Below are 26831 nucleotides of genomic sequence, written 5' to 3'. Positions count from 1 at the left end.
GAGAAGAAAACCTGGTTGCTGTATGACTAGAGTTCATACGTCTAGAAGCAATTTTAGAGAAGGGGGAAGTTTAAAACTGCTCTTTGAGAAAGGTAAAAACTTGAAACTATCTCCTGGGCGGAATTTTATTTAATATATAATCCTGCTCTAAGTTCTCCTCAGTTCAATGAAACATAACATCCTCAGAGGCAAACCTAAATTATAAGAGAATCACCACAGAAGGAGAAAACCCTTTTTTCCTACTGGGGGATGTTATAAATAAAGGTTCTGCTATCCATTGGGAAATACTTTCACTCCGATATCTGTTTATACCTTGGTCAAAACAAAACCTAAACCAAAACACAAGATCTGCAAAGCTGAAATGCAGGATTCCTGCACTTATTTTAATCTATTTTATTATCATCCCATTTTCTCTTTGCATGGTGTCATCATCTGCTACACAACACAATTTGAACTAAAACAAAGAAGAGCTTTGTGCTCATAAATTGAATGTTTCTGTCTATCAAAATGCCTTTATTACTTGATAGAAAAGTTTGACTCTTCCACAGGAAGAGCCACACATATTCAGCTGCTAAAACAGACCCTCAGAGTATTTTTTACTAGATCTACAATTTATCTAAAGATATAAATGGATAATTAACCTGAAGGAAAAAAAAAAATCTAAATTAGACAACCATGGCTTGTTTGAACATTTGAAAAAACAGCTTTTAGGAAAACAGACTGAAGCTAGTTACGTTGCCCTTCGATGGATGATTGAATAATGTTGATTACTTCTGAATGGCTTTTGCATGTTTTTCCTGTAGTTCTTCTTTCTTCCTTTTAGTTATTTTCTTCATGATCAAGTTTATGCTAGAGAAGGCAGTCCTGTCTGAAGAATCTGTGCTGATTTATTTGGATGAGAAAGTGATATGTAACTAAGCCCTGTAGGAGGAAATCTTTGTATATTAGAGGTCTATTGTAGATGATGTGCCAAGCTGAAATGGAAAACCACTGTCAGTCAGGGCTGAACTCCCCTCTGCCTGGAGAGGGAGTGTTGTGGTGTCCCCAGGAGAAGTTCACTCTGAAGGTTGAAGGTGGCTTGTCAGGGTTCACCTCCTTGATCTACCACAGCCTGCATGCATGAATCAGAAAATATTCTGCAGAGGTTTTATTTTTCTCCTAAATGAGCAATAGATGCATATGTGCTGTAAAAACCCAGCTGTCCTGTATTTATTTCCTGTCACACTCCTCCTGTAAAATGGGAAAAGCACTTACCTTCCAGTACTTGCTTACCTTCCAGGGATGTTGTATGGGGAACTACACTAAAGATTACAAGGTACAGCATGAATGGAGCTATATTAGTATATTAAGAGACAGACAGAAGGATGAGTGTCATCCCTGAGGAGCAAAAAAACCTGCTGTTCCTGTGACAGCTACAGAAACTACTGCAATATATTTAGTAGCTTACAAAATAGCAAAATAAAACTATTAAAGTAAGGGAAACTGGCCAACAGATAAGCCCAAAGAATCTCTGTTCAAATGCAGGTTTTTATGTGGACTCATTCCTAGTTTGACATCTTTGCATTATCATTTTTTTAACTTTATGAAACACAGTAATTCTCTTTGTTATATGAATTCTAGGCTTAATGCTGTCTGGCTTTCAAATGCAGCATTCACTCAGAGAAGTGAGGACTCAAACCCACATGTTGCATGTCATTAGCAGAAAGCCCAGCCCAGAGTCATCAGTGGCATATTGGCCTCATGGCCACCACTGCGGGTTATATCTGTCAGATGAAGTGGGACTGGTGGGAAAGCACGCAGGCCAGCTGGAGGGCATCCCACAGCTGCTAGCTATCAGGGATCGCCACAAAACCCAGGAAACTTCACAGCTAAAACTGAGGTACTTCTACTTATTAGCAGGTAGAAGGCTGACCTCTGTGGATATGATTTGCAATGGATTCAGTATACCCTGTAAATCAACTGGAAGTGTCCTGGAAAACAAGGTATGTGTGCACTGACCAGTGGTGATGTTTACAGAGGAAAGCTTTTGGAGAGTCTGGGGTATACAATGGCAGTATCTGACCCATGTGCTACACAAAGCAGCTGAAGCAGTCAACACAGTGGACCCCTCCTGACTGAACAAGGATTATTCACTGACATTATTTTGTGTTTAGTGGAATGAAAACATTTGAGAGAATCATAAAGTGTTGGTGGTGAATGTGTTCATCCACTTCTACAAAGGAAAATTAGAGCAATTTTTTGCCTGGCTCAGTTGTTCCTTAGCAATAACTGCAGTTCCCTGACATCTGTCCTCACTCTATTTCTCCTCATCACTGAGAAGAACAGAACCAATGTCAGAGTTATTTACAAGTGTATACAGGTGTACCTTAGCATCCTGGAGAGAGGCTGGAAGAAGTACAGAGCTCAGTGATTCACCGATCTTGTCTCTAGGGTCTGTAACATCTATTCTGAACAGATATTCTGTATAGGAGGTACAATATCTGGTAATTAAAAGTATGTCCTTCATATAATCACTCTGATGCATTGCTGTATGTTTTTGTCACAGTGTTTCACACAGTGAAAACTAGGGCGATAATATATTGCAACAACAGGAGTAAGATTCAAGCTCCTAGCACTATTTAGAGACCATAATTTTAATGAATAGCAGGAAATTTAGAGGAATGACATTTTATGCTTCCAAACAGCACATTGTGATGAGCAGTGGTGTTTAAGATGTGTTGTGTCGTGTCTATCAGGACAATATACAGCCCCATGTATTAACCTTAAAAACATATAAACAAAACATCCCAAGTCCTCACCAATTTCTGAGCCTGTAATAACAAACACCTACCCAGCTACTGACCCAAATCAACAAGTAAAATACAGTAAGGCACATTTTACACAGGATTCCAAAAGCCAAGAGATTTGTATTACATAAGGAATAGACCTGGACATCTTTTACATCATCTTCCTTAATGCAGAAGATAGTTTGTATTGCACACTAGAAGCAGATTAGAACATATTCAATGAGGCTCCAAAGCACACTTTTTTCCTTTTCATGATGAAAATATGAACCATGATGTTTTCTGTCAGATAACTGTGTCCAGTTTAACAGAATGGGAATATCCTTCCGCTCCTCTTGCTTCACATCTGTGGACTGGAGGTGGAATGGCAATGCACTTTGCTGCTTCTACCTTAGCACTTCAGCTCCAATCAGGTGAGTGCTTTTGAAGTTAATAGTACCATCATCCCCACTTATGAGCACTTTAGTTTACACTATAGAGCAGTGTTGGACCATGCAAACCAAACTCTCTTCAGAAAAAACTAAAACGGAAGAAGAGCTCCAAGATTCTACCTAATGTATCCCAAATGCTAATGGGTCTTCTTGTCTCGCTATTCAGTCTTTCATTATCCAGCCACTCTATCTACCTGTTGAAGATCAGTCTTTTAATTTTCCTTGAGAATGCATATTCCCAAGGAGCGCTGTGGGCTGCTGAGGACATGATTGGAAGCTCTGTGCTCTAGAGGGGAATGAGGTCAAATGCTCACTGTGGCAGCTTTTCTGGAGGCTATCTCCCAGCTGAGTCTCAGGATCTTAGCACAGCTATCTCAATGTAAATGCATTTTGCATACTGCATTTTAAATGTGACTTTTGCATGAAGGTGACCTAAGCTTTTTGGAGTCAGCTCTGCTTGTATCTGTCTGCACTGATTACGGGGACAAGAAAAACATTAGAATGTGTCAACCTGGCTGTAGATTTACAAAACTTAAAAGCACTCTAAATAGTCAGCAATGGAAAAGGAAAGCAATAATCACTCTACTCTGGTACTCATGCCATTCTTTTCTTTTGTGCTGAAATGTGGAGTGGCTCCAATTTCTAGAATCTGATTTGCATTTATAAGCCCATACAGTGCTAAGACTTTTGGTTTTGTGAAAGAAAAAAAAAAAAGTCAGGTCTGTTTCTAACATGAATGTTTTTCACCTCCTCAATCATAATGTGCAGGAGTGAAAGCCTCTCATTTTGTACCTACAGGAATGAATTCCAACTTCACTGTAGATTCTGGCCAAAACTTACTTTGACCTTGATGGAAAACATTGGGAGTTAAAGCTTATCAATGTAATGCTGGTCAGGCACATCCCTCCTGATTAAAGAATTGGTGTACTGTGCCCAGTATGGGACTCTCCAGTACAAGAAAGACATAGAAATGCAGGGTTGAGTCCAGAAGGCGGCCACTGAAATGACAAGGCATGTGATACAGCAGAGGAGAGGTGGTCCAAACTGGGTTTGTTCAGCCTCAGGAAGAGAAGGTTTAAGAGATTTTCTTATTTCTGTGTTTTAACTCCCTCATAGGAGGCTGAATAGTGCAGCTAAGGGACAACTTCCAACAGTCACAATTTGTTACAAGGGAAACTATGATTAGATGTTAGGATTTTTTTTTTTCTTTCAGATTAAGGTGCTTCACCCCTGGAATAGGAGCCCAGAGAGGATGTGAAAACTCCATAAGAAAGGATGCTCAAAAATTGACAGAGAAAATCTTGATCTGGCATGACAGTTGAATCTACCTTCAAACTTGGACCAAGTTTAAGCAGAAGATTGGATCAGAAGACCAACGGAGGTCCCATCCAAATGAAATTACTTTATGATTTTTTTAATTCTACTTTTATTTACAATGCTAAACCAAGGGAGAAACTGGGTGTGAGGAACTTCCTGGCCTTAGGTGGATTTAGGAATCTGGTGGCTTTCAAAACCAGGGCCATACCCTCTGAAGCCAAAATAAAACATATATTAACACAAAATAATGTGAAAGGAAGGCAAATGGATATGAATAATAGATGGAAGCACTACTGTACCAGTGTGCACCATGAAATACAGCTGCTGCAGTAATTTCAAAGCCTTCAAGATCTCAGCAAAAGCAATTACTGGAAATACAACCCTTTGCTTCAAATCATTAATATGGTTATTTTGTCTCCCTCATGCACTAACCCAACACAAGAGTTTGCAGAGAACAGATTTGCTGATTCCGCTGTTGTTTGTTTAATGACATTGTTTGGCATTTATCCCTAGTTTGCTAAGTGGACTCCAGTTGTTATTTTGCAGCTCACAAGTAGACTCAGTGAGAGCAGACAAAAACATCTGGTTTGTTCTGTGACTCTGTGCACTAGTGTCACTGCAGTGAATGCCGTTCCATGTTCATCCAGCACCTGTATCCTCAAGGACTGTGAGGTTCATTCACAAACCTCACATGGGGTCACACCCACCCCATCTGAGGCAAAAGGGCTCAATCACAGCAGAGACATCTGTGGCACTGAGCATAAAGTTGTTTGCTTCTGTCTCTTTCCCTCATTTGTACCAAAAGTGCAGCCTGCCCCTGTACCTGTAAAAAAGAAGTCTATCTGCCTTTCACTAAAAGGCACTTTTTGTGGTCAGTGTGGAATGGTAATTCCCCCTTCTGGACATGTACTTTTCTGCAGTCAGTTGTGAGGTGACCGAGAGTGTCCTATTCAAGGGGAAAGACTGTCAGTTGTTATATTGAGCATCTCTTAAATATAGGCTGTATAAAACAGACAAGGGCAACTGAACATAGTATTTCCTAATGCATTATAAACACTGGGAGACAGCTATGACACTCTCAGCACTCATAGTTCCTTGAAATTACTCCTAATTAAAATATACTTGCAAATCTTCATAGTTTATGAGTTGATCACAGAGTCAGGAAATGATTTCTGGTTTCCTTCCCTTTTATTTTGACTTTAAGTCATGGTTGCAGTGTTCTTTAGCATATACTTTAATTTAGCTTTACACCAACTGATTCCAAATCCTTAATTAAGCTTATTCTTTTTCCTAATTTTAAAATCTACAGGATTTTTAAGTGTAACAAATTACTAAGAAATTAATTCAAGTAATTAATTATTAATCCAAGCTAATAGTGAAAATGTAGCAATTATTGTATTAATAGATATCAGTACATGCTGTGGGACTATTGTAAAACCATGTCCTATCAGGTCATTGAAATAAAATATTCAAGAAATAAAAACATCCCTACATCTTCTGTAGTCCCCAAAACATGTCCTAGTAGTAGACTAAACTGACATTATGATGTAAATAATCCTTAGTAACTTCCATTTGTAATTCTTACACCACTGAGCAGATTGCTTGGCAAACAGTGAGCAGTGTAAGCTCTTCAATGCCCATCTGATTTTCTCTTTGACATAAGAATTGTTTCTGGTTAAGTCAGAATTTCACATCCTCTGCAGCTTTGGGAAGGGGAAACATCTTGGTTTCTTTGGCCTGAACTGATGCTACTGTTAAATCACCCCAAACCAACAAGTTTGGTCCTGGCACAAGGGGACAAAGACACTTCTTACTTCTCAAGCTCACAGTAGCTTGACAGGAAACACATCAATGCAGTGTCAGCTCAGGGTTTTTTTGCTTATTTATTTATTATCTGTCTCAGAGTAAGAAACAATCTAAAACACACATGTACCGTTTTCAACCTGAATTTCTGCCCATTTGTCTGCACATTTTTGGCACAGGATCCAAGCACTTCACATTGACTAATGTATTTATTTTCCTTGTCTGCTTGTGATACACTAAAATATAATATCTATGTGGGGAAACCTGAGGCACACATGCGATGTTTGTGGAAGAGAAGGACAGATCAGTTCCTTCTACTCCACTGACACAGCTGACATACCAGCTTATGCTTCCACCTGGAAAGATAATTAAATTTTATTCCTAAAGAGTGAAAAATCTCTGTGAGCTTATTACTTTTAAAATGTCTTTTCCCTCCATCATCTGGCTTATCTCCAACATATTTCACATTTGAGATGTTGGTTTCCATTCTACAGCTATGGATCAGAGGGAAAAAAACCACCACTTGCATATTTTTAAGCACAGATTGCAGAGAGTTTCAACATACTGACTGTTCAGGGTGATGAATCATTTTAAGTCTGATGCTTGCTAGGCTGCATTGCACTTATGTGATGTGACATCCAGTACCTGGGATGTGGCAATCTGATGCAACACATCACTGCTCACTGACACACCACCAGAAAGACAGAGACACCTGAGATAATGTGGTTATATTTGGAACCCTTTTTTAAAGGAGTTCTGAAGTTTTTATTTATTTACTGTTAGTACTTTGTCATTGATTCCAGGAGGCTGAACCACTCAGTGACTGCGTCCACCTGTCTCACTTCCTCTACAAAGTGGTTCTGAACTTATCTTTTGCCATGTTAGACTTCCTATTGAGCCATACTTTTGTGTTTTAACTCTTACTAGACAAAAAACAGTGACAAGTCTTGCATGTTTAGGCATGAGACAGAAAAGAGACTCCATTCTGCCACTGGGCAACAAAAAAAAACCAGGTTGAAAATATCAGCTAAAGAAGATCCAGGATTTGAAGCACCAATAAAAGCAACTGAATTGCAGATGTGTAATGGGTTACTGCCCATCATCTAAGCAGCTTATCATGTATTTCCCTTACATATCATTGAAAGTGACTCATGCTATATTTTCCCTTGTGATTGGGGCAGGTTAGAATGATGTACATTGGGACTTCCAGAAGATTTGCAGTAATAATCTCTTAAATTTTGTAATTAGATCATATTGGGCTGGTTACTTGCAGGCCCAGTACAGTGACATTCTGATTCAGCTGAGTTTTCATATTTACTTCGTTGGGATCTGGATGTGTCCTGAACTGTTGATGATGAGTTTGAATGTCCCTCAAATAAGAACATTAGTCCTCCAGTTATTTGGTTATATCAAATATGTAGAAATACATACAAACTTGCAAGGATCCTTTCTTTCTTTCATTTTTAGGCTTTCATTTCTCTGTAAACATATTAACAGTAGCTTTTTTCCTTTATTATCTTTCCTAAAACTGAAAAGTTACCCTTTCTGTGAAGGACCTTGCAAAGTTAGAACTTCTGCAACTGCTTTATTAGAAAACACCCCTGTGAATAACAACAAATCATCTGCAGGAGGAAACCTGGAAAAATAGTGGCAATTTAAGTGATGTCATCAAACTTCTTCAGCCCATTAAGTTGTGCAGTTTTGCATATAATCTCCTGTATACTTAACAGAGGAGGGAAGTACCTGATCAAGGAATAGTAAATATAAATCAACAGATAATGATATTCCTCTTTCAGTCACATTTATTACCAGGGGCATCATAGTCTTTATGCCTATGCATTAGAGTAATATCTGCCTGAACAGATATGGCTGACACTAATTAATGGATACAAATTAACAGCTTTGGAGTTGAAGAATTTTCCCTCTTTAAAAATGCTAAAAGCAGAGACATAGGAGGATATTTTCCTTTTCATTTATTTATCTTTTTTGTTTGCTTGTTTGTGTCCCTTCCTCTCTTCTCATTTTCACTGATTTGGAGAAGTCACAGCGCTGTGCTTCTGCTGCTGTCTGGCGTAATGATGCTGTTTGCATTTTTGTAAAGGTTACATAGCACTTTCTTCCACCTTCTCTTTGATCTGCAGAGATTTGATCAACACAATATAAGAAAATCAGAACAGGTAAGCCAAGATACAAAGACTCCACAAACATCTACTTGCAGTCTTCATTATTGGCCTTGTTTGTGGAAGGCAAAAGTCTCTAAAGGATCAAGTATGCTACTAAAGAAGTTAGTGTTCCTTGTTATAAACACAGTAGGCTGCTTCTTTCTGCAAATGTTCCTGGTCATTACTACTGTTTTCTTATCCTGAAAAATATCAAACTCTCATTGCTCCTGCCTACAGTGTGAGACATGAGCTAATGACGCTTTGCAAAGAAGTTCAGTCTCACTGACACGGGAGTGATCCAAACTTAACAGTATGTCAGATTGAAAGTTATCTGTCCTGACATTTCAGAGAGTTGCTACTGGCAATGTAATTCTGGATGTGGACTCACAGTTTCTCAAAATGCTCTTTAAAATCAAGATGCTGTGTTAAAAAGGCAATCCAAAGAGGAGGTTATTTGTACTTTCAAATACATCCTTAGATGACACTAATGGAGTTGCAGCTCTCAAAAGGAGGTCTGAATATGGCTGTAAGCATTTTTAACAGCAATGTAGCAAGTCAAGGATTGGTTCTTTAGGCTTTGTGCATTTAAACCTCCCACTCACCTGACTCTTTCATGAAAGCATAATCACAGGAGCGGAGAAACAGCCCAGGTACTTGGTCTTATAGCACTGGAAGGCAATAGCAACCCCTAAACAAGAATGTTGTATGCACCGATACTAAATCCACCATTTCTATAAATCACCTAAATGCTGGGCTCTCCTCATTGTGTTGTCATGTATCTATGTTGCACTGATGTCTTATGATATAGCCGAATTACCAAAGGAATTGGTATGAAGCAGAATTTATTTGGATTTGACTCCAAGTCTACAACAGTTACAGACATTAAGCACAAAATGCCCTCTAGCCCAACTGAATGTACACTTTCAAAGATTACCTCAAGTTCATTTCTATTTAGTGGAAACTGATTCATATGGTGTAAGAGACAATGCTGGCTATTATATATGTCACACAGCAGGTTGCTATCAATACTTAAAACTGGAATTGAGAGATAATGGTAAAGGCTTCATTGAAATTCAGAATGAGGTAAATGAATAGAAATTGCATTTTTCACAGAATAACAAAGGCTTCAAGGCTCATTCTGAGTTCACTGTAGTCATATACTGCTGCAATGCCATTGACATTGGAGAAGCTACACTGGATATACACCATCGTAACTGATAATCCAAATTGGTTCTTCAATATTAATTAAATTGTATGACAATGTGAAAAGACACGATTCTGACAATTTGAGGCTTTATCAAGACTGTTTCCTGAAGCATGATAAGACAAGAGAGCTAATGAAGGAAAGGAACTATATTTTGTGATTCAGGTGCAATTCTGCTGCTTTAGTTCCCTACCTCCCCTCCCCAAAAAAGGACCCAAGCCAGAAGATTTCTTCGCAAAACACCACAGAAAATATGAAAGATTACAAAAAAACTTCAAAACTATATATATATGTATATATATATATAATTTTTTTTTTATTATTTTTTTTTACTTCAACTTCCCCCTCCCCAATGGAAATATTCAGAATGTGCTGGTTTCATTTTTTTCCCATTAGATAGTACTTTCTGCATACTTTTTCCCATGGCATGAAGCTGCATATGTCGAAACAGCTGTTGAAATTTGTTTGACCACAGAGCGTTAAATGTGCCAGCACCAGCATTAGCAGGGTAGAAAGGTGCATGGAGAACTGACCTGGGGCATGTGTGGGGATTGCAAGTGTGACCTCAGACCCACTGTATTTTTTGGTTTTGTATATGGAGGGATTGGGGTGCATAAAGCATCGACATCCAGTGAGGAGAGGAAGGATTCTTCCAGCAGTGATAGCCACCTTCCACACTCTGTGCCTTGGATATGTGGTGGCAACTCTTCTTATGCTTCAGCTCTGCCCCTTCTGCATGGTGTATATGTAGACAGAACAAACTGGCCTTCATCTTTGGGTGCAACATGTTGAGGAGCTTTGATTAGCTCCAGTTCCCATCCATGGCAGACTCAGCTGTGTAACTTCTGCAGGAGAGGGGCAGCTCTCAGCCAGTCTGTCACCATCACCAGTATCAGGCATTTTGGATGTGCTCCATCTTGCTGAAATCTAGGTCACTGCAGGTATCTGAAGGTGTCCAGCCCAAGCATATCATATTGAGCTCTTACTGCAGCCAAATAAGTCTTGGTCAATATATTCAAGAGAGTTAACATGTGACTCACATGATGAAACACAGGTGCCTTCTTTGAGGTGAGCTGAATCACTGTTTGTTATCTTTGACTGAATTGACTAGATAGGACCTCAGAAAAACAAGCTGCGATGTAGACAGCTGTACTATAGGCACCCACAAACAGATGAGGTGAATCTTGTCCTCTATGCAAATGCAGTCAGTAGAAAGCATAGTATAATAGAATGAGCTTTTCATTGAGGGTCCAAAGCACAGCAGTGCCCTCTATCTTGTTTTCTTTTGGAAATCACAGCTTTTTGGCTAAGGAGCTTTCAACTTCAAAACTGGTCAGAAAAAAGTGTCTTGCTCAGAACCAGTTACATTATCTTATGGTAAGGATCAACAATGAAAAATCTCATTAAATACAAACCTTCCTCCTGCTGGGCATAATTCAGTATAAACAATTTTCCCCTTTCTCATTGCTAAACCCTTTATTCAACTACCCACAGAAAGGAGACCATCCAGACAAACACCCTAAGAGTTCTTCTCTGTTGGACTCTCCTCCTTGTCACTGTGTAGAATCACATACATTCTCCTACAATAAGGAATATTTTGCCCTTATAGAGACACCAAGAGGTCTCTTACTTGCTTAGTGTTTCCCTCGCAGCCAACATGAACAATAGTGCCATTATGTTTTGTCATTAGAGTGCTAAAACTTACTTTTGTTCAACTATAGCAATTTCTTCAGCCTCTGCAAAGTCCAGGAACTGATAGCAATATTTTCTATCTGGTTTAGGAATAAACTAGTTGCCTCTGAATGATGTCTCTGACTGATCTCCACTAAAGTAAGATTTACCTCTAAATTTATTGCAGCTTTGCCGTTTTGTTTCCCCATGGGAAAATTCACAAATGATGCAGCAATTTTGTTCAAGTAATTCTGTGCTTAAACACACTTCATGGACTATTTGGTATTCAGGATGTTCTTCCTGCATGAAGAAAAATAATAGGCAGTTGGTAAAACCAGACTGAGATTTTAAAGTAGTATGACAGTGAGTGTTGAACAAAACAAATCTTGCTTGCATCTCATTCAGACAACAACCACCTAGAAAGTACCTGCACTGAAATAAATGCCTTAATGTGGGGATTGCAAAGGAATAGAAAAGGGTGAGAGGAATCTCACTGCATTCCTGTGAGGAACAGTAATTTGCATTTTACTGGTGAGTAATTTGAATCGCGCTAGTTCAGCGAGTTAACCCAAGCCATCGTGAAATCACAAATAAGTGCAAGAATCCTAATGCCTGTTTCTCCACTGCGGTAAGTTGTCTTTTGGATTTCTGGAAATCCAAATGAAATTGAGGCCATACCTATAGCACCTGGCAATCAGTAGTAGCCTGACAAACAGACTCAACCCACAGTTCGTCCATGTGTTGCTGTGGCTGCTGCATCCAGAGCAGCCGAGTTGTGCCCGTGGGGTGCTGGGCACCGGTGAGTGAACCCCGCCTCTCAGCAAGTCTCATGGGCTTGGTACCAGCCTGTGGAGCTCGTTCCCAGCTCAATGCCAATGCTGTCTCTGCCAGCGCCCTGGCTACTTTGGAGACATCTGGTTTGCACCGTGAACTTCACTTCAGAAGAGTCTTCGAGTTCCAGAATTACTACCCAGACCCTTTCTGTCTCCACATCAAGGTTAAACTGTATGTGAAGACTTGCCACTTTCTGTGGTCCTCGCCAGACCACAGCAGAGTCAGCCTTCAAACAGGACCCACCATTTCCAGCCTTTGATGATAATTTTTGCTATAATATGATTAGGCAAGGGTGTTTCTAAAATCTGACTACAGCTGCAGCTGGAGCTGAAGGATATACCTTTGAATGCGAAGTCTTCAACAGCTGGAATATTTGGCTTGAAAGACTAGTGTCTTTCAGTTTCAAGTGCAATAACTCCTGGGGGGTGAGCAACAAATCCAGTGCCCTTTTCTGTGCTGCAGCTTCAGAGTCAGTGAGCCCAAACAAATAAAAACTGCTGGCTTTCATTTACTGAAGCCTTCCAACTAAGCCTGATGGCTTTAATCCTGGTACTTTCCAGCTCCCAGCTTCTGTTTCATTGATTAGTCACCTTTCTGTTTTGTAAGTAGCTTTAAGCTGTACTATTGCTTGCAGAGAATGAAAATAAAAGGCTTAGTCCACAGAGAATAGTCCTTATGTATAGCTTTTGTTGGGACTACAGGGGGCATTAGGCTTTTTAACACTAAAATGTTGATGCCTTTGGAAAGAGTAGAACCATTGCTCTCTGTGAAATATGAAGAGCCTGATCTCAATCTTATTCATAATGAAGTAAATTAATAGTGACTGACAAGAACTCAGGAATTTCTGCACCATTTCAAGCCAGGAATCCAGCTCTTGCAGTGCTGCCTATGACCCTTACCAGCAGCAGTTACACTAGAGGATGTGACAAGAAAAGGTTTAGAAACAATTACAGCATGACCTGCCTATAGCAAAGACTCCTTCCTAACCTCCAGTTCAAAGGCTGGTTTGTTCCTTGAAATACAAGCGTCTGTGTCCATCTCTAAAGGCTCAGATCGGTTACTTTTAGTCATTGTCATTTTAACTTCATTTTCTTATGTACAGCTTCTGAAATTGATTTCAGGGAAATCAAGGTATTACATCATCACAGTGGCCATAAAGTCCAGTATTAATCTCATGAGTCTGACAGAAACTGTGTATGACCTGACACAGGAGATCTGAATGTAAATGCAAACAAAAGGCTTCCAGGAAAGCAAGCGTGCCCTTATTCACTCCCTAGGTTAGACAGGCTTTGTTTTACACGTGCATGGGGACACACTTCTTGTGTACATAGCAAGATTGATCATATAGTCAACATCTGGAATTCATGCAAATCCCTCCTCAAACACTAAAAGCCCTGTTTTATAGCGTTCCGCCAGCTGTGTTAAAACACATCTGACATCGTATCTGTACTCCAGCTGCCCTTCTGCCCACAGGTCCCTCCTTCCCCAGAAGGACACACTGTTTCTCTCTACTGGGTCTCTCCGGAGGAAGAACAAGGGAGAGGAACCTCCTCCTGCACAAAGGAAAACCAAGCTGGTCATAAAACTTGTTCCCTTACAAGCAGCTGGGAAAAGTCACACACAAATCATGGTGGTTTGCTTTTGCAGAGATTTGTATGAACATTTCCTTGAGCTTCAAGTCACATGGATTTAAACTGTGTTTAGCTCTATGACTAACTTTAAATGATTCCCAATATTGAGAGAGTACCTTGGGAGAACCTTCTCCCTTTCATATAGTATCGTAACCAGCATGTAAAATTAAAAGTGACTCTGTCTGAGGACATTTGGGGGACATTTGCTATGGGGAGCAGAGCATGGATTTGGCCAGAAGGAGCTGACAGGGACAGGACTATGTAAGAATTACTACAGGTTTATGGCTTGGAAATATCAGTGGGACAACTCATCACAGCCCTGGTCTCCCAATTCTGCTGCCCTGTGCCCCAGTCCAAGTCCTGCCTCCACATTTCCTTCAGCCTCTTTCTCAGCTTGGTTGCCAGTGATCCAGTGGGAGAACTGCTCACCCAGTACTGCAGGAGGGAGGAAAAAGAGTGGGAAAATGACCTGAACTGAACAAATCATGGTCAGGGCACCTGAAAAAAAGGTCTGAGAACCTCACTGCTTTAAAGTGGCAACTGTTTTCCAAATATTTGTGCAACTCACAGCAGAGTGTAGGATCTCTTCTAAAAATACATATAAACAGTCTGTTAGTTGGGAAGCAAATATATATTTTAATAAACCTATTTTTACAACAGATGGAAATGTTGAGGATTTACTGGAAAAGAATAGAAGTTAGAAACTGGGGATTGCAGAATACTAGTAAGAAGAGGAAGATAATAAATACATAGCCTGCAGAATTAAGGCTAATCAGAACAAAAGAAATACTAATGATGGTGCTGCTACTTTACTAGATAGAAATGAGACAAAGGATAATTTTATCCAATGAGGAGGAAAGTATTTTCTGTCATTTAGTAAAAAAGGCATTAAATTAAATTAAATTTGAATACTGCATCTGGATTACTTGCAAGCCAAAATCTTAAAAGAGCTGTCTGAGGAGCTTGTTATATTACTGATTGAGAAGATCCAGAAGGCTAAAGGAAAACTAATGCTAGTCTAATATTTGGAGTAGGTGATATGATCCTGACATTCTTCCCAAGCAAAATAACGGCTGGCTAGTATTGGTTTCAATTAACTTAGAAAGAAAGGAGGCTAAAATAACAAGGCTGAGTTAGTGGGAAAGGAGTCTTGTCAAACTGACTACAAGATTATGGCTCTATAAACCTGGTTGATGAAGGTCACAATGTTGATATAACACATCATGTCTAGATGTTCAAAAGACTGTAGTTTGGCTGTAGATCCCCCAGTAACACAGCCAAACATGCTACATGGTAGTTAAAACATGAGTCCAGTCACCCCTTCCCCAACGTGGCTTCATCAGGACTTGGTCATGTATCAGGTACTCAGGCTTCATAAGGCATTTGGCTTGGGATTTGCATTATTTGGTAAGTGAAAACACACCTAAAATGGATATAAATGGCTGTCTCACAGTATGATTATGGATTAGAAATCATTAGGGAGTACATAAGTTTCTGGTGAGAGGCTGCTGAGAGCTGTTCATCTTTGTAAATTCTGGAACATTGTTGATGATCTGAAAACTTCAAATCATTGCTGATAGAATTTGCAGATGACACGTAGAATGGGAACACGATGAATAACAAAGATGACAAATTAGTGATAGGGAGTGATCTGGATAGCATGATAAGACCATTACCACAAAAAAGTTACGTGTTTTGATACCAAAAACAAGCAAACAAGATATTTATTAGTGAAGAACAAAGGTTCTGCTTTAACACTGGGATGCAGTCTTTAAAAATGGCTCCATGATTATGACAAATGACCATCTGACAACAGGAGGGGCTGTGGCAAAAGGGACAGAGTACTCCCTGTATGATTACATAGAATAACTGGAGATTACTGAAATACTGAATAGACTCTAGTAAACCAGGGGGACACTAGACAAATTCACATTTGAAGCAAAGTATATGATGAGATAGTGCATTATTCACTATAACAACTTGCAAGGTTTGTTCTTGACTCCTTGTCACTGAAAAACAATATAATCACATCTTTCTAAAGGAGTGGGTCATACAAGAAGTCACATGGCCAGTAGTTTGCTCAAGGCCACACTGCAAGATACCTTTTGATTCATAATCTATGAAGTCTGCTTGGGGGTGTTTTTCTTCAAATATTAAATAGGACCAACTCCTGCATGTCCGTCTTGCTATAGAAGTGAACACCATTTCTGAAATTCAATAAAATTCCTTCAACTGTCATATAATATTAAACTCACTGTTCAAAGTCCATGGGAATTAGAAAGAGCTTTTCCATCTTCACTGGTCTGTGGGGCAGCCTTTTAAAGGAGGATCCCCAGGACTGTGGCTTCACCAGTCATTCTGTAAAGTACCAACATGGAAATGTGGGCCCCTCCAAATGCTACCCCATGTCACTGAGACACAGCAACTGTATCTTCAGTTTATGGTGACTTATGATATAAACAAAATCTTCAGCTGAGTTACAGGCCAGTACTTGCTTCAATATTTTCAGCGATCTTGCATTTATGATTTTGTACTATTTTCTTACACCACTGAAGTGTAAATTTCATGAATAAATTCTATTATCTCTGGAACTTCACTGATTAAAAAAGGAGCATGTATGCAGTTTCAAAACAGTTAAATTCATTCTTCTCACACATCACAAGAAGAGCTGCATGAACAATCCATACTGAATAATTTACTCATTAAATGTATAGTTTTAAGGTGACTTTTTAAAATACTAACCTAAGTTATTTGCCACTGCCAGATGAAACTTTTGTAGGGGCATATTTGCATATATAGCTTATACAAAATCCATTTCCTCTGAGGCATTGTGCAAACATTCAATATTGGCACTGTGGGTCTGATGATTTAAGTAATTGCTGATTGTCTCTGTTCCCTCATTATATTCCTACCCATAACCCCTGCCCCATCTCCCCGCAGCATGAGCAGCCTTAATACGTTTTGCTGTGTGGTGGACAAAAAATTTGGAACATAACTATGTGAAATATTTGGATTACTGAGTCCATCCTCTGATCTTTCAGGCATTGTGTCATGGAGTCTCATTCAGAAATGGCTGAACACTGGAGGTTCGACCTTGCCCCCCCACATCTCACTACATGGCTTGTGAGGAATTTTCTTTCTTGGATAGATGAGAAGTCCTGAGTTTGGAGTGTGTTTCATTTAGGATGCTTCTTTTGATTTCACTATTACGCTTCTTGTGCAACACTGCCCTTTGCTTTAAATCACTCCCTTTCTTTCTTAGCACTTTATTTTTACGTTTAGCAATTCTACCTACTTGTCAGCCTTTGTTTTAGTGCACTAAGCATGCTTTTCTCTATGATTGAGAGAAAACCATACCATCTTAGCAATTCCTCTTACCACCTAGTTCAGATTGAATTTCTCTTGAGTACTAGTCATAAATTTTATTCCAGATGAAATCTTAACATTTCTTTGTAAAATAACAACACTCCCCAATCCTTAAGTACCTTGCCTAAGACACAGTTAATGCATTGCATTTATTTCTTCACAGTTGCACTACACTGAAGGTCTGTATGGACTGATATGTCTAAAAGAAATAATAGATTGGTGCAGTTCCATGTTTTAATCTGATGGCACAGTTGGTTTAAAAGATTCTTACATTTGTTCTTCTGTTTTTTTTTTTTTTTTTTTTTTTTTTTTTTTTAAGTAATGCTGACACAGACTTCTTGCTTCATGCTTACTGCTTCTGTTTCAGACCAGGAGAAGTATTTGGGGCTCAACAGTTGCCATTTTTAAGAACTCTCCAATATCACTTCTTCCTATGAATTCTTCCTTTTATTACATCCTTGATTCATCCAAGTCTTCTCACCACTTTTGCAGTTTCTACATAAGGAGTTCCCAGCTTGCTGCAGAACTTCTTCTAATTTGTCCTTCACACAAGCATTTGCACTTCGTATTTTTGCATTTTGTCATGTTCTGTGATGGATTTGAGTATGTTCTGAAGGTCACACAAATCACCTCAATGTTAGCAAATATCAGTATCAGTCGGAGTTCTATGCCAACAGTTTCAAAGAAAACATCAAGTCAGATTTGTCCCAAAATATTTCAGGAATTTCACTGGTAACCTCTCTTGAGTACAGTACTTCCTGTCTCAGCAAGAATGTCTCTTTCTCTTTCTTTGGCATCTTCTTTATCCACATAATAATTCCTCTATTAATCCCTCGTTTTTCCCATTTCAATTTCATGCTGTTAAAATGCTCTTAAAAAGCCAACCTGCATACACAAATTTTCTCAGAAACTGAGCAACTGAAGAGAAAGATGATCAAAAGTACTATTGAACAATATTTACTGGAATAACACTCTCTTTAGGTGGTCAACGAAAATGTTCACATTTATTGAAACTCTTAGGTCTTCATTACTTGTCATGACCAAACTAAGTAAGTTTGATAGAATAACGTCTTCCCACACAATTTAGGATGCTTTCTGTTTTCAAGTGTTTCTTGATATCTGTGCCTGGAACTAGGCCAAATGGATCCTCTGTGCATTTAGTGGCTGCCTAAAATTAGAAGATACCTAATGTGATCAGAGCAGCAACTGCACTGAAAATGAGCTTCTTTCCTCGCTAGAAAGTTGCTAAATTATACTCATGAAATTTGGGGAAAATAACAACCTTCATAGGATAGTTCTAAGTGCAAACAGAAGCAATGCCCTTTCCCTAGGGCTTTGAATGTGATCTTCAGCCTTCTTGGTCTTGACTTCATTTCCCTTTAGACACACACTTAGCCATGGGGCCAAGGGTTCTCTTCTACGCTCTCGAATTGAGTCTCAGAGTTTACAGCTATTCATTAACCTATGGTTTAAACCTTCCATCTTTCATATATTTTGCAGATGATAGAATAATCCAGCTGCACAGCAGTGTATCCTTCTTAACAAACATGCCTGGAGATAGAGTGAGCATAAAGATATTTAAGTAAACTGATATGTGGACAAGTGGGTAAACATTTGACTACGTAATTGTCAAAGCTCATTGCATGTTGTATCAGGAAAGGATCTATCTCAGTAGCTGACAGGAACTGACAAAAACATGCTCTATTTTGCATATGATAGCTTAATAATGATCACAGCCTGGTTGATGCTCTGAGTTCAGGCCAATCAGACAAATGTAAATGAAACATCTCAGGAATGAGAGCTCACTGAAAGCAGCAAACTGCCTACTTTTTTTTTTTTAACAAACAAACAAACAAGTTCATTAGTAAATAGTATTACTCACTGTGTTTTGTTTGTTTGTTTGATTATTTTTGCAAATAAGCAGAATCAAAAGACCTTCTTAAAGTAAAGGCTGATCATATTCCAGGAGAAGTGTATAGAAGAAGATTTCCCATAAAAGCTAATAATGGAGACAGCAACTCTCTGTTCACGACTATGCAGCTCAAAGTTCTGCCTCTGGAGGGGAAGGAGGCACTGCATGATCTGCCTCCTCTACAGATACACCCTCGTGGATGACCTGTCACAATGGCAGCCCTGCCTGGTGCTGTGAGAAACCAACCATCCTTGCACATTCAGATTCTTGGGGCCCAGCCTGCCCTCACAACGTTGCCTGACCAGGGGTGAGCTTGTACTTGCATGTTTGACATGTGAATGGCTGCAAAGGTTGACCACACAAGATGGTCTCATAGCCAGGTCAATGTGCATTGTGGTTCAGCCCCTGTACTCACTGTGCTGGCTTCTCTAGTGATGCAGGCAAGGCCTTGCAATGTCCACCTCAATGGGATGATGAGAAGCTGTTCTTGCTCTGGCAAACTGGATGCAGGACAGGGTTCAAATCACATCAGTTACATAGCATTCAATTCAAAATAATCCAACAGAATTTAGGTTATGAGGTGGCTGGGAGCATATCCATTTGCTGTCACAGAACCGTGTTGTTATCAAGCAAGCATTAAGATACCTGAAGAAGAGAGGAAGAAAAGTATGTACAAAGGTATCTACCATCTCCTCAGAGAATATCTCCTTTAAGCTGTTTCTATATTGTTTAACTGTGGGCATTGAATGAATGCAGTTATTCCTTACTCTCCTTTGAACCAGCGAAGGCTGCAGAACACCTCACCTGGCATCAGTCCCAAGCTGCACTGCCATAGGCTACTGTCCATGGGCTTAGTGAACCTTTCTTCCACCTAAGGCAGCAGTAGTACCAAGCCAGAGCAGATGTAGGAACATTACCTTGATGTACTCTGCTGTCTCCCTTCCAGTAGGGAAGCATCACCAGAGACCCCCTCACACTGGTATCATGGAAGCAGTCCAAAAAGCAATTTAGGCAGGTGGTAAGCTCCAAACAGACTTTATTCTCACCAGAATTGTTTAGCAGAGAAATGAGGTTTATTCAAAAACATTCAGCACACTTCCACAACATTAAAAAACCACTGATTTGGCTACCAGTTAGGAGTTCAATTGCTACATAGCTGATTCAGACTCCATGGATCCCTAAACTTTAGAATGATGATTCAAAATGTGCATCTACCAGCTCATAAAAGTGAGGACTCTCAAGGGTACCCAGAAGATATAATCACTCACCAATAAGGCAAGGTGTCTCAATCCTCAAGGAAGTTTCCATAGACAACATTTTGGATCTAACCAGGGTAGCCTTCAACTTCAGAAGGACTGCTTTGAGGAAGACCAACTCAAAGGGGCTCTCCATTGGGCTCCATTTATAGTATAGCTGAAACTGAGCTTGTGGTCATTTTTGGTAGTGTTCTAGAAACTTCTGTCAATAATGCATCTAATTGGTCAAGGACCCTGTCTGTAGACCAAGGGGCGTGTACATGACCGTAGCACTCAATTGGTCTAGAAGCTTCTGGTGCTTTTGAGGGGGAGGGAAAATGCACCTGCCATGACTGGTGATGGCGATATTCCCTGCCAAGGTGGCAAGCCCACACGTATCAGTGGCCCTCAGACCTGTATCTCAGGGAGTGCAATGAACACCCTGATGGCATTTCCCCAGTGTAACACACTGAAAAATAATATCCGGATGTGTAAAATTTGACGGAGTAAGTTACCATATTAAGGTGAAAAAGGCCCATTTGGAAACCTGAGTGCTTGAAAATCCAGATTTCAAGTCTGGCTTGAAAAAGAAACTTGCTGCTGATCTAAGGCAGAAATTTGCTGTGTTTCCCTTTTATTGTGATTCTTCTTTTTTCAAAGATTGAGAATTTGAAAGAGATGAGTGTAGCTAGATTTAGATGAATGGTTTTTTATAAACATTTTCTCTTTTTTTTTTTCCCCCCAAGCAACTTTTCACAGATGATTTCAAACACAACCATAATACTTTGCCTTCATAGTAATCAGGTTTCCATATTTTGTGTGCTTATTTGTTCATTTGGGGTTTTTTTAGGCTAGATATTTTCTGTGCAGTAATATCCATTGATCATACCGCATTGCAAAAATATGTCTCAGTACTATTGTTTGATTGCTTGACTTTTGACTGGCTTCTGGTCCTGCTTAGCTGAATTATGGACTGGAATGGCCTGCAGCCTGACCCTTCTCCAAGGGTATCTGGCTACCTCTTCAATAACCCTTTCTTTTCATGACTTCACAAATCAAAACAAATGATGAACTCAGCTCAAGCGCTAATCCAGATTTTATTTTATTTTTCCTGAGAAGGGCATAAGCATAAAAAACACTTAATCAGACATAACAGACAAAGAAGTTATTTATTTTTCTGAATGATTTATAGTCCAGTTTCTTCTTTTGTTGTTGCAGAAAAGAAGAAGGAATTAAAGTGGAGGTTCATTACTCAAAATGGCAACAGTCCCATTAGGGAGGGACAGCAGAAGGAAAACATAGCCATAATTTTACTTATTTTATGAGAGATGAGCTCTTCCATACTTCTCTGAGCAGATGATGGTAAGTTCAATATAGAGAAATACAGCACCAGTACAATAAATAAGAAAGAGAAGGATTACTGATATTGTCTCAGGAGCATCATAGAGAAATAAATTCACTTTCTGTTACATTGTGATGTGCTACTCACATATGCTGAAGTAGCACACCTGGGAGGGCATAAGGTGAGGAAACTGAAGTTGGAAAGGATGTTTCAGCAGCTCTCATTTTTGTAACAGGAATTTTTTGGGGTCTACCCACACTGTGAAGCAGAGGGCAGGCTCAGGCATCCTGAGCCCAAACTTTCCAGCCATGCTGTTGGCTTCAGCTTGACAATAATATTCCTGCAATATATATTCTCTTTCCCATAAGTCAGGTAACTGCTGTCAGTGCAAAACATTTCCCTTAGTTTCTCTGTGGTTTCTCTGCTATTTTCACCCCAGCACAAGCCATATGGGAACAAGTACTCACACACACCTACCTCTTTGCAAAATGACTTTTCTGGCCATGTTGTTCAGAATGGCTCAAGTCACTGTCTAAATAATGGGTTTGATATTCAGAAGAATATATTCAAAGGACACCAAGACTTTTTCAAAGGCTGCTCATATGGTGCATAAATGGACCTATTAAGTACTTACAGATATCTGGTCCTTCCTGCAGATACTGAACACTTGCAACACGTACCCCAAGTGCCTTTTCAAAATTGTCCCCAGTGCGGAGGTGGCTAATACAGAACTGCAGCTTTGAATGAGCTTCCTTTGTATGTGGCTACTCACCACTTGCAATGTGAACTACAGTAGCCAGACACTGGCAGCTCTTTAACAAATTTCCGTAATTTCATTAAGCACAATATATATAATTATGTGAAGTGCTAAAAATGCTTTGTTTGGCATGTCTGAAAGCTGCTGTAATGGGGGAAAGAAAGGCATAAATAAGATCCTTTGTTTCCATTTTCAGTCTCTTTGCTAATTGTAAAGAAGCAAAAGGGTATAAACCCCCCTTATTTGATCCTGTTATTGTCTGGCAGCAAGGGAAATGTCCTTGGGAGGAACAAACAGTCAATCTATGCATGAAGACAAAGCAGAAAAAATTACAACCCTGATGTATTTCTGAAAATAATTATGAAAACTGAAAAATGAGAAAAAAATTATTATGGTCTAACCAGAAAAAAATGGTTTTAGGTTTTATCAGCAATGGAGGGAGTATAGCAGTATGCAGTTGACTCTTAAACTGACAACTCTGTATGATCCCTTGATGTAATTTGGACAAAGCTGCACAACCTGTGATTTACTAAACTCTCTCCAGTTAGCAAATCTGTTTAGGGTTTCCCAGCAGTTCAGCATGGTCATACCAGTGTGTATCAGCTCAAGATTATCCTCTCGCTCTGCTCTGAGCTGTGAGGATATGCATATGCACAGCTGTGGATGTAAATCGGCCTTTGGCCTGTCAGGTAATGCACACATGAAACCAGCCCAAAACTGCCTGAACTTAGATTATAATGACTGATGGAAATAAATAATTGTTCTGTTTATTAGTACTTCTTCTTGATTAGAAACAGGCAGCATTAGCAGTACAGGGAAAGCAACAGTTTCACTGCTTGATGCTGCAGTACTACTAGAGTTGGTTAATGTAAATTGAGAGCCGTTTTCTTTCTTTTTCTTTAGTTCTGTTGCTTTATTAAGGGGAAAAATAAATAAATAAATAAATAGAAAGTGTTCAGACAAGCTACAAGGTTGGAATTAGGGAGAAAGAACCAGGAAGCAAATCTGTCTCTCTCAAGATTTAGGTTAGCCTCTTCAATACCAGATCATCTTTCCCTGGAAATAGTGGATTGAGAAGTTATGTGCATAAAAATGAAATAACTGTTTCTTACATTTGTGTGGTTCTTAATCACTGCTCTCAACACAGCTGATATTATGAAAACTGAGGTTAAGGAAATGTCAGTTGCTTTTCAGCCTGCAACAAAGAATTTGTGAGGTCATATATTTCATTTCCATGGTGAAAAACTGTGATGTTGCTATTGAGATATATAATTTTATTATATGATCAAGCAACTAAGTGGATTTCTAAAGCAGGAATCAATGGACTATATGATCTTGAATGGTTCCAAACCATCCCATGCTTTTATGAAAAGTCTGGGGCTATGTACTTTGCTTTGGTGTCCCTAAATTCTTTTATCAAAAAATCTGCTTAAGTAGAAATATTTGCCTCTAAATTAACAACACTCTGGATTCTTTTGATTAATGAATGCCCTGGATCTTGTGAAACAGGTAACTGATATCTGGTAAGGATCTATGCATGAGTTACTTTGCTAAGCAAATTCATTACAAATCCATCATGTTAGTTGAAGGAAGCTTAATTGTTTGGTGATGTGTTATAAGCAATGGTAAACAATCACCCCCCTCTTATAATACAGTAATAAGATGCTAGGGAGGGAAGGAAGCAGTCCCTGGAGTTTGTTCTTCAAGATAAACTGTTGTGTCTGGCCCAAAAGGTAATAGAAAATATTTACCCTTCAGGTGCTTTGCCTGTTGTCCCAAATTGATTGCTATAGAATAATTATGTTAAACAATGGGACCTCTTCTGCTACTCCATTGCTTTCTCTTATTCATTTATATTGAAAGGTATTAATAGAACTTTAGTCATTTCCCCAGCAAGAAGATGGGGATGTTGCAGCTAGATGAAGTTTCTTTGGTGCAAACAGAGGGGAGGAAAATGCAGGATATAAAATAGCAACAGGGGGACTGAGAAGGCCTTTCTCACACTTGCAGCCTCCTCCTGTTCCTGCTTGTGGAGGCTGGCCATTGGCCTCTGGAGGGGCCTGAAGGCCCCATGAGTACCCACAAATCTTCATGGTGCTCTTTCATGGGCTCTATGTGAATCCCTGAAAAATAAACTGAGTTTCCTTTTGGTTTGTGTTCAGTGCACCCTTAAAAACCTGTCAACCAAGTTTACCTTTAAAAGCAATATCTATGCACATTTCCTTTATTTTCCAGTGCCTGGTTATTTTCAGTGAAAGTGTCATCTTCAACATTTATCTGAGCTTAAAACTCTTTCTATGCAAATGCTATAAAAATGAGCTTAGATGACATGGTGAATTTGTGATGATTTATCTTCCACAATAGTAGTACTTAATCTGTTCAGATGCTGGCCAAATAGTATCCAATGAAATGCATAGAGGTAAGACAAAGTAATCTTCATTGTGACATGGAAGCTCTTAATTACCCGAATGCCAAGTGGCCTTTTGACTTCAGCAGAACTTCTTGTTGGGTAAAATGCTGTTACCTAATATGAGTAAGTGTAACCAAATCATCCCCATTGTTATTAAACACATTATTATATCCTATAATCACACAGATTCTTATCTTGCCAAGACAATATTAATGGGTTGAAAGGTTCAGTTTTAAGGAGGATAAAGTAAAACAAATGCTAAAAGGATCAGATATGTATCTGAACCCAGTCCATGAACATCGGTGGGACTATAGGATACTGGAGGGCTCTGAGCTTGGACCATTACATGTTTTGACACTTAAACTGGGACATAAGGTATTTTGATACTTACTTGGCACTTGGCATTTATGTTCTGTTGGATCTGCCTTGTCAATTGACTGGTAACACTAAATAGTATTTTTTTTCTTTGGAAAATACTGTTAAGATTTAAATATTTCACAATTGTCTTTTATTGTTTGTTTGTTCAGTTGTTTGGTGGTTTTTTTTTTTTTTCATGTTGATGCTGTTAGATGGTATCATATACAATGAACAAATTTGAGCAATTTTTGAACTTTGACCTCAATTTCGCATGGTGTTTAATGTCAAAACCTTAGGAGATCATATAGGATGCACATTCAATCTTTTTGTCCAGATCTAACACAGAAAACCCATATTTGAATTGAAGTGGTTAACTTACTCCTTTAGCCCATTCTTAACTTGGTATTTACTGGGGTATTTCCATACAAAAGGATTCCTTTTGGATGTGGTCATTAGCTCATACATTAATGATCTTAAGTAGTAAAGCATGGCATACAGGTAAAAAACTATAAAATAGCCGGTGATCTCTCTCATCAACCAAAGCACCAAGTCTCCTCAAATATGCAGTGCTAGGTGCCAAATATTTCCAGTGCTGGGTGCCACATAATTCCAAATGTTCCTGACTAATGACTAACGGTAGTTTATGATACCATTTATGGAACAATTGCCACCATTTGTTTTATACTGAGAGGATTATCAGCTTTTGGATTTAGAATAACAAAAACTAATTTCATGGAAACTGGGGAGGTGTAGAAATGTTATCTCCTTGTCTGTGTTTATTCAGTGATAGCATTGTTTAAAGCTCATGATCCTGTCTGCATCTGCCACTGCAGCTGGCCAAGCCAGCTCACCAGTCTTTATTTAGCTGAATATTACAGCAGTAACATTTCATTACAGTTGTGCTTGGAAGAAGTCATAGTCCATTGGTTTTATTGAAGCTCACTTCTAGTTTACTTCCATTTCAGGGGAAAGGACAGCTGTTTTAATATGTACTTGGTGGAACACCTGAACATTTTTAGTGTTAATTAAGTTGGGAGGAACTGTTTTTAACAAGCACCTTTTTGTAAATGTCAAACAGCTCAATCATGTTTCATTGTTATTATTCAAGTCAGAATTTAGCCAGTGCAAGCATCAGCAGGCTCAGAGCACCATGTGATACTTTGGTGTGGGACTCCTTTGGACACCGAAGACTTGGTTACAACTGCAATGTTCTGTGTAGTGGGGGGCACATTTCATTGAGAGCACATTCCCATGTATCCCCACTCTCTCTGGTGTGGGAATTGAGTTTACAAAAAAGGGTTAGATGTGAAAAAAATCTTTCCCACTTCTAACATTAATTTTAATAGAGTCCATTCAGCTTAAAGTTCAGCATGAAACAGAACATAATGGGCTCACCCCCTCCTCTGTTAATCCACCACCTATAGCAAAGTTGGTGAGCAGGCATATGACATCACAGCATCCTTGCTTTTTAGCATGATCATCTAAAGGTTCAAGCTTTAGCACTTCAGCTCATGGTCTGCGCAGCTGCATTATGCTGAGCTACTTGCTGTTTTAAGCCATAAATGGGTCAAAAATGTAAAGAAGCCCAAAACTTAATGGAATGCCTTCACTCAGGG

This window comes from Streptopelia decaocto, assembly GCF_964273445.1.
Source record: "Streptopelia decaocto genome assembly, chromosome: 7".
NCBI classification, from domain to species: Eukaryota; Metazoa; Chordata; class Aves; order Columbiformes; family Columbidae; genus Streptopelia; species Streptopelia decaocto.
This window is presented reverse-complemented; position numbering follows the sequence as displayed.